Below are 8,149 nucleotides of genomic sequence, written 5' to 3'. Positions count from 1 at the left end.
CACACACACACACACACACACACACACACACACACACACACACACACCTTGGTGATAGTTTCCGCCCTGACCACAAGGGCAGCCTCTTGACCCTACACCCGGACTTTATGTGGATGGAGGCAAGAAAACCTTTTACTGCTGATATATCTGACAAGGCCCCTGTAGATCTGGGCTGGCCCCAGCTGCTCCAGCGGGCATAAGGTCTTGAGAAGGACTCACTTTAGGAGCTTTGGGGAGAGAACAGTTGAGATTGAGAACAGGGTGGACAGAGGGCAAGGTAGCCTCTTCCTGACCCCTTACCTGGCACACCCAGCACCATGCTTTCGCCCACAGTGGGGCACCTGCTTGGTCTGAGGCCAGAGCCAAGGTAAAGTTTCCTGTGACCATCCTGGGAAGGCAAGGCGGGGAGGAAACCCTTGTCTAAGGGCCTATGGGCAAGAAGGGAGAGCAGTGTAGTTCATTGAGGGTCGGTCAGAGGTGAGAGGCCTAACTCCAGCTGACCTGTGGTCTACCAAAGGTTAAGATAATGATGGGTTGGTACTTGAGTATGTGTCTATGTCCAGAAGTGGGGAGAGACACCTCAGGGTTTCTACAGGTAAGCAAAAAGTGCTGCTGTCCACAGTATCAAGATAAGATGACCAGAAGCAGACATCTACAGACATGCTCAACCACCGTCTGCCATAGGTGCCCTACCCCCACCCCGAAGAGGTTGTTCAGATCCCCAAACCTACCTGATAGTCCATGCTTAGGTCTACCTCTGAGGTCCTCATTACTGATTGATGGATTTCTGGGGCCTGGTGGGGATGTCAGGTAGAGTACAGGCACACAAATGTCCCCAAGACAGATCACGGCTGACACAGCCAAATGTAAACCCATCTTCCTTTAAGGCAAACAGCTTGGTGCTCTGGGACACTTCAGGTCAGCTGCCAGCAAGCAGTGACCAAGCCCACTTTACCAGCAGCAGATCGCCAGGCCTGGGCCCAGCCTAGGCCCACCTGATAACAGCCTTCTGTAGTATCTCAGCCTATTTCCCCTATTATGAGTACAAAGGGCTCCAGCCTTAGTTACAAACTCCATCTTACCTAGTCTGAGCAGGGGACACTGAGAGGGACAGAAGTGTCTAGGGGCTGCTAGGACAGCCTCACTCTTACGGTGCCATTCTCTTCCTTCCACCCAGAAGGGCCCTCACAGGGCCCAGGGAGTGCCACCTCAGCCGTGCTTCAGGGAGCTGGGGTAGCTTCCGGGGAGCCGCGCCTCTGGCATTTCCCGGTTAAGAGGGACACCTTACCTCACATACTGAAACACAGCCCAGGGGATCAGATGTTTCTGCCATCTCTAGACTTGGATTTCTTCCTGCACCTCAGCCAGTTCCACCAGGATGGGTGGGGGGTGGCCGGCTTCCTCCCCACACAGCCTCGCTCAGCATGAAGCCGGGTCTGGGGTTCCCTCTGTGAGTAGATCGGTTTCCTACTGGTTCAATGCCAGACAAGCTCCCACAGTCTGAGCCTGTGTCCATCTCCGGCACCCAACTCCTGAGCCTCGAGGCTCCACAAAAGATGAGGCTCCTTTTTCAGCTGTGAGCCCTGAGGACGCCAGGTAGAAGTCACCTGGCATAGAAACCATGTGCTTTGGGCCCTTGCTCCCAGTACCATGCTAAGGTAGCCGTGCCGGGAACAGAGCCTGTGTTGGCGTAGGAAGTCACTGGCATCTCTCTAAGAACTGGCACGTTAAACAGCAGTCCTGGGACTGTATCCACACCTCCCAAACGGTCTCTGCAGTGATGACTGGCCTGGTTTGCAAATTCTGCTTTTAGAGAGCTCCATGCCATTGCTCACTTGTTTGCATGTGGGGGTGTGTTCAATCCTACCTTCAGGTTCCAGGCTCATGTATGGACATATGCTCAGGCTCACCTGGGCAGGCTTGGCCCCACAGGAAGGAACTCCCTCCACCCCCACTCCTCCTAGACACATTTACCCCTCTTCTTAAGGAGGGATGCGGCAGTAGCTCTGAACTGACCCATCTGTGGGCGTCAGCTGGCAGCTCCTCTCCAGACATGCGAGTCTGAGCCAAATGAGCAAGAGAGCTTGTGACTAAGTCACCCCTTCAAGTCTCCGTTGTGTCCTTTGAGCTTTCTCATGACAATGCTGGTGAAAACTCAGGAAGCTCTGACCCTGTGCCCCCAGGAGCATGGGCTGACAGATAACACTGCCCAACTGCTGAGAGCCAACACAAGGCCTTGGCCCTGGGTAGGTATGCTGGAAATGGGAAGGGACACTAGGCCATGGCCGGGACACCTGGAACACTTGCCCCATCCACTGGCTGTCTCAGACTCCTGGAGTCCATCCCAGAGATAACTGATCCCCTCTTTTCCTCTGAGGCCCTGCTTTCTCCCTGGTCCTTGTCTGCACCTCCCTTGGGCACCCATGTCCAGGTGAGGTTTGTGGCTGCTCCTCTCCACCCCTTCCCATTCCCCTCCCCCTCCCCCATCTACCTATTCTTCAAATCACAGCTAGCACAGGGCATTCTGAGGGACTTTTTAATCTTTCATCTTTTAATCTTGCTCGTTTCCAAACGTTGGCTTTATCTCTGCTGTGGAGTGGAGGACCCTGGGACAGGAAGCACCTGAACATGGTAGTGGAGGGATTTTTCTGGGTCTATGTCTTCTACAAGAGACCAGTTGTGCAGGACAGGCTATGCCTCTCCTTTCCCAGCGCTCAGAACTGCATGGGGCATGTCCTTTGGCTAGGTTGGGGTTCCATAGCCTTGTCACCACAGGGGCCCTGTGGCTAGGTGGTGAGAGCTTGTTGGGGAGAGGCCAGGGCGGCCTGGGTGTGGGTATGTAGCTGCTTTGGTAACAGGCATCTCTCTCAGCACAGGGCCATGGGGAAAGGAGACCACAGGCCTCTCAGCAAATCTCACAGCTAACGTGTCAACAACAGGGTTCCTGGAGGAGAGGGAAGGGCCTGTTTGTCCACTTGGCATCTCTGTTCAGGGACAGGACACTGAGGCCCCGCTTTTGTTTGTTCTCCCTCAATCTGTCTAATCCTGAGCAAACCTGGTGGCAGGGGGCTGCTTCTCACCTTTCTCTCTACACCAACCCTACGCACGTTCCAGGCTGCCCATCAGTGCCAGCACCAGGCTGCCCAACTGCTGAACACCAACACAAGGCCTTGGCCCTGGGTAGGTGTGCTGGAAATGAGAAGGGACACTAGGCCGCGGCTGGGACACACAGAACACCTGCCCCGTCCACCGGCTGTCTTAGAAGCCTGTGCCACTCCTGGAGTTCGTCCTGGAGATAAGTGATCCCCTCTTTCCCTCTGAAGCCCTGCTCTCTCCCTCCTTGTCTGCACCTCACTAGGGCACGCATGTCCAGGTGAGGTGCGTGGCTGCTCCTCTCTGTCCTCCCGTCTACCTATTCTTCAAATCACAGCTAGCACAGGGACTTTTTAAATCTTTATAGGGTTTGAATTTCTATGTATGTTGCAAAACCAAGAGTTTCCCGTGTGATCCCTCCCTGGATTCGCCACTGTGTGCTTTGCCGTCTGCGTCACCTTTTGCTTACACACGCTGTATGTACATATTCCTTCTTTCTAAACCACCAGAGTTTAAGAAGTGTGCCTTTCACCTGGTAGATACGGGTGTGTCCCCTTGGAAACAGGGCGGGGGTCACACCACAGGAGTTCACCTGGCCGCAGTGCCACCTTTCAGACCCGTGGGGACTTCCACCATGTGGCTGCATTCGTCATCACAGCCGGGCCATATGGAGCCTCTCATCTTGCCCTCTGCATCTCACATCCCACCCTGCTCATCTGTGCTAGTGCCAGACTACCCCACTGTCGAGAGCAATTACAAGGCTTTGTCCCCTCAGCCGTTGCGGGTGTATTTGTCATAGCTATTGACTCATGGCCAGAGTCACAGAAGTGCATGTATGTAGTCCCTTTGATCTGGGATCTGTCCTCAGTGCTTCCTTCTTTCTTTCTGTTCAAGGTCAGAAGCATCGGATCCCCCACCACTGGGGTTATAGGTGGTTGTGAGCACTCTACGTGGCCCTCAGCAGGTGCGGAACATGATCTTAGCCACTGAGCCATTTCTCCAGCCCCTGCTTCTGTGTTTCTTGGCTTTGATCTTTTGAGGGGTGTGGGGTTTTACATAGAACCCCAAGTCTGCCTTTCCTGTTAGGTTGGATGTGCTCCGGGCAGGGACATGAGTTCTGCCTAGTCCTCCCTCCCACTCGGGTCCAGGGATGCCCGCCCCACCGCCAACTGGACTGTCACTGGGACGTTTGCCTTTGCCACTTGGCTCAGGCTTCCCTTCTGAGAAGTTGCTACCCAGGGTTTAGTAAGTGTTGTGGGGATAAATGGGGACCATTGATGTTCTTTCTGGCTTTGCCTGAGTAGCACCCACCAGGATGTTCTGATCCCTTCCCTTTTTCTTATTGGCTTTCTTCTGTAGGAAAGATTTTCTCTTTCATCCTATTTACTTTTAATTTTATTTATTTTAAGAATTTCACATGCATAAACAATGAAATACAGTCATTTCTATTCCCCATTCCCCCCTCTAAACCCCTTATCACCTCTCTGAACTTCATGCCTCTCTCTCTCTTTCTCTCTCTCTGTCTCTCGATAACCCACTAAGCCCAGTTGATGCTGTTCATGCCTGCATGGGTGTGGGGTGTCCGCTGAAGTACGGGAAGCTTTCCAGAGGCCACATCCTTAAAGAAGAGTGATGGTCCCTCCCTGAGGAGCTATCAACTACCAATATCTCTTCAGTTAGCGGTAAGACCCCATCTATGTCAGAATTTTGGCTGGCTTGGTCTTGTGCAAATAACCATAATGGCTGTGAGTTCATGAGTGTGGTGGCCATGTTGTTTCCAGAAGACAGCGTTCCATGGCACTCCTTTCATTCCTTTGACCCTCATGTTCCCCCACTCCTTCCATGACATTTCCTGAGCCTCAGAAGTGGGTGGTGATATGGATGTCCTGTTGAGGAATGTGCCTGCAGTTCCTGGTCCACAGCGCTTTGACTAGCGATGCATCTCTCCATTGACTGCTGTCTGCTCTTCCCAGAAGCTTCTCTCTCACCAAGTTTCTGAGGAGCCGAGGTGTGTCAGCACTGGGAGCTGCCTGGACACCAGAGGTTTGGGCTCCATTTATTTATATATTTATCTATTTATTTACCTCAGCACAAATTCACTAATTTTTATTTTCATAATTTTTTAAAGGAATTGAACAGTCAGCAAAACAGCACACTGGAAAACCTTGCACTCCTTACTGGATAGAAATGCCAGGATCGGGCAAAGGAAGAAGACTCTGCTTAAATTGACCTGGCCGGGGCTCCAAGAGATAGTCAGTTTTCAAGAAATGAAGCAAAGAATCAGGAAGAATCCATCTCCAAAGCGATGTCACAGGCTTGTGTGCTGGCAGATCTAGCACCGAACACCAGGGTCCTGCCTCCTCCATCTCACCACAGCCAGAAAGAGCAAGCAGATGGTACTTGAAGGGTACTGTGTGCACGTGTTCTGACCCCCAGCACAGACTGGGGTGACACAGTTGCTGCTCCTGTTCCACTTGCCTGGGAACTGGGGCAGGAAGAGCAGCTTGTACAGCTTAGAAATGCTTCTAGAGAGCACAGGCTCACAGACTCCTGGGGGTAAAGAGCACAGCTGGACACCTGCTGGAAACCATCTAAGACCTGGTGAACTGGAGGAGGTGTTGTGAAATGAGGGGAACTAACAAGCAGCTATGTGCTGAGAATCCACCACAATGATCCATCCCGCCATGGGCTTGACTGCAGTGTTATAGGAGGCCTCAGCACAGAGCCAAGGTGCAAAGCTAGGGGAAGCCCCTGGAATTCAAAGAAATATCTCTCAAAACACTAGTGGGGACACGAGTTAAGGAAACCAGAGTTTAACAAAAATCGATTTCAAGATGTGATTCTTGGTAGTTCAAACATGATTCAGTGGATGATCCCATATCCAGGAGTATATGGGAGGTACAAATTAGACTCCATAGGTTAAAAAAGAAAAAAAAAAAAAAAAAAAAAAGAGGACGCAAAGTTGGGAGTGGGTGGGGCGAAGGGGCATGGATCTGAGAGGAGTTATTTGGAGGGGTAGGGGGTGAATATTATCAAAATAAATTGTATGCATGTACAAAACTCTCAAATATTAACAAAACTCTTATATAAGAATCACAGGATTATAAAGAAACAAGGAAATGCAGCCTGTTTTCTGGAACAAGGTAAGTTGACCTTGGTTGGGTCCAGATGCTGGGTTACCAGACCAGACTTTAGCAAAACTACCCTTCAGAAATTAGGGAGAAGTCAGGAATTCTCAGATCAACAAAAGTTGAAGGGTCGATTGCCACCAGACCTGCCCTGTAAGAAATGCTCCAGAGATCCCCAGGTTGAACTAAAAGGCCAGGAGACACCAGCTCAAAGCTGGGCCAAGAAATGAATATCTTCTGAGAAACTAAATATGTGGACAAATACAAAAGCCAGTATTGTTATAATTTTGGTTTGTAAGTCTATCACTCCATTTACATTTTCAGTACTCTTTAGAGGACAAATACATTAAAATAATTATAAAGTATTGAATACATACAGTTATAAAGATAAAATTATGACATCAGTAACATAGAAGGAGATGATAATGAATATAGTTTCATGCAATTAGAGTTAAATTGGCATTGATTTGAGATGATTAAATCTTTAGGGTGCTTTGCATAACTAGGGAAGCAAGCACATATCTACAGAAAACACACAAAAGGAGATGTGAAGGGCATCATAGTTTGCCACTTCAAAAGTCCAACTAAACACAAAAGACTGTGACAAAGTGAGAAGCAGAGATGCCAGAAGACAGCAGATATACTAGAAGTATCCCAATCCCTTTATTGGAGTCTCTCTCTCTCTCTCTCTCTCTCTCTCTGTGTGTGTGTGTGTGTGTGTGTGTGTGTATCATGTGAGGGCACCCACAGAAGCCAGAGAAGAGCATCAGAACCCTTGGAGCTGGACTTCCACAGTTGTTAAGCCATCATGTAGGTGCTAAGAAAAGAACCTGGGACCTCTGCAAGAGTAGCAAAAGCTCCTAACTGCTGAGCCACTTCTCCAGTCTCCAGAGAAAGAATCTTGAAAGCAGCAAGAGAGAAATGACTTATCATGTCCAAGGGATTCCCAGAAAAATCACCAAAGGATTATCGTCAGAAGCCCAGAAACCAGAAAAGTATCCTTATTAATAATTACCTTAAATGTGGATTGCCCTAAACTCCTCCTAGGCAGGCAGAATTTGATACCCTCTTCTGCCCTCTGGGGTTCCTGCACATGCCTCTCCTATCTGTTTATCTCTCTCTCTCTCTTTCACACACACACACACACACACACACACACACACACACACACACAGAGAGAGAGAGAGAGAGAGAGAGAGAGAGAGAGAGAGAATTCATGGAACACCACTGTCTAACAAGGCATCAAGTAAATATACAGGGCCTTTCTTTTAGGACAAGCATGCTGCAAGTGGCAGGATAGAAGAGATCATTCCTGCAAGTCGTAACCAAAGGAGAGCCGAGATGGTCCCACAGCCATACAAGACAACTTACATAAAATGTCCTAGTGTCCTTCCTGTTGTTGTGATAGAACATTCTCACCAAATGCAGTTTGATGTGAAAATGGCCCCTGCCAAAATACCAGCCAAGTGAATCTGGTTTCTATTAAAACAACTACCCGGTGGGTGGCTTCACACCAGTGGACATTTGGGTGGTAATTACTGAGGTCAACTACCTGACAAGAAACAACTTAAGAAAGGAAGGGTTTATTTTGGCTCACGGTTTGAAGATACAATCCATCATGATGCGGAAGGTGTGACAGCAGGAATGTGACAAAGATGGAAAGGGGAGGCGGGCCCCCTAACAATTAGAGCAGGCGATGTCTCTGACGCCATTGCCTGCCTTTGGATCCCTTTCCTCTAGCTGGGCTGCTTCATGTGCCAGGCCAGGTTGGTACCCATGGGGGCTCTCGCCTTCTCTGAAAAGAGGAGGATTGAGGGGAGAGATATGTGAGGGTGGGACTGGGAGGAGAGGAGGGAGGGGGATGCCATCAGGATGTAAAGTGAGTAAATAAATAAATAAATAAATAGGAAAAATCATAGATAACACCC

Source organism: Psammomys obesus, unplaced genomic scaffold, assembly GCF_907164565.1.
Source record: "Psammomys obesus unplaced genomic scaffold, mPsaObe1.curated_primary_1811, whole genome shotgun sequence".
NCBI classification, from domain to species: Eukaryota; Metazoa; Chordata; class Mammalia; order Rodentia; family Muridae; genus Psammomys; species Psammomys obesus.
The sequence above is the reverse complement of the archived record's forward strand: the minus strand, read 5'-3'. Positions refer to the sequence as shown.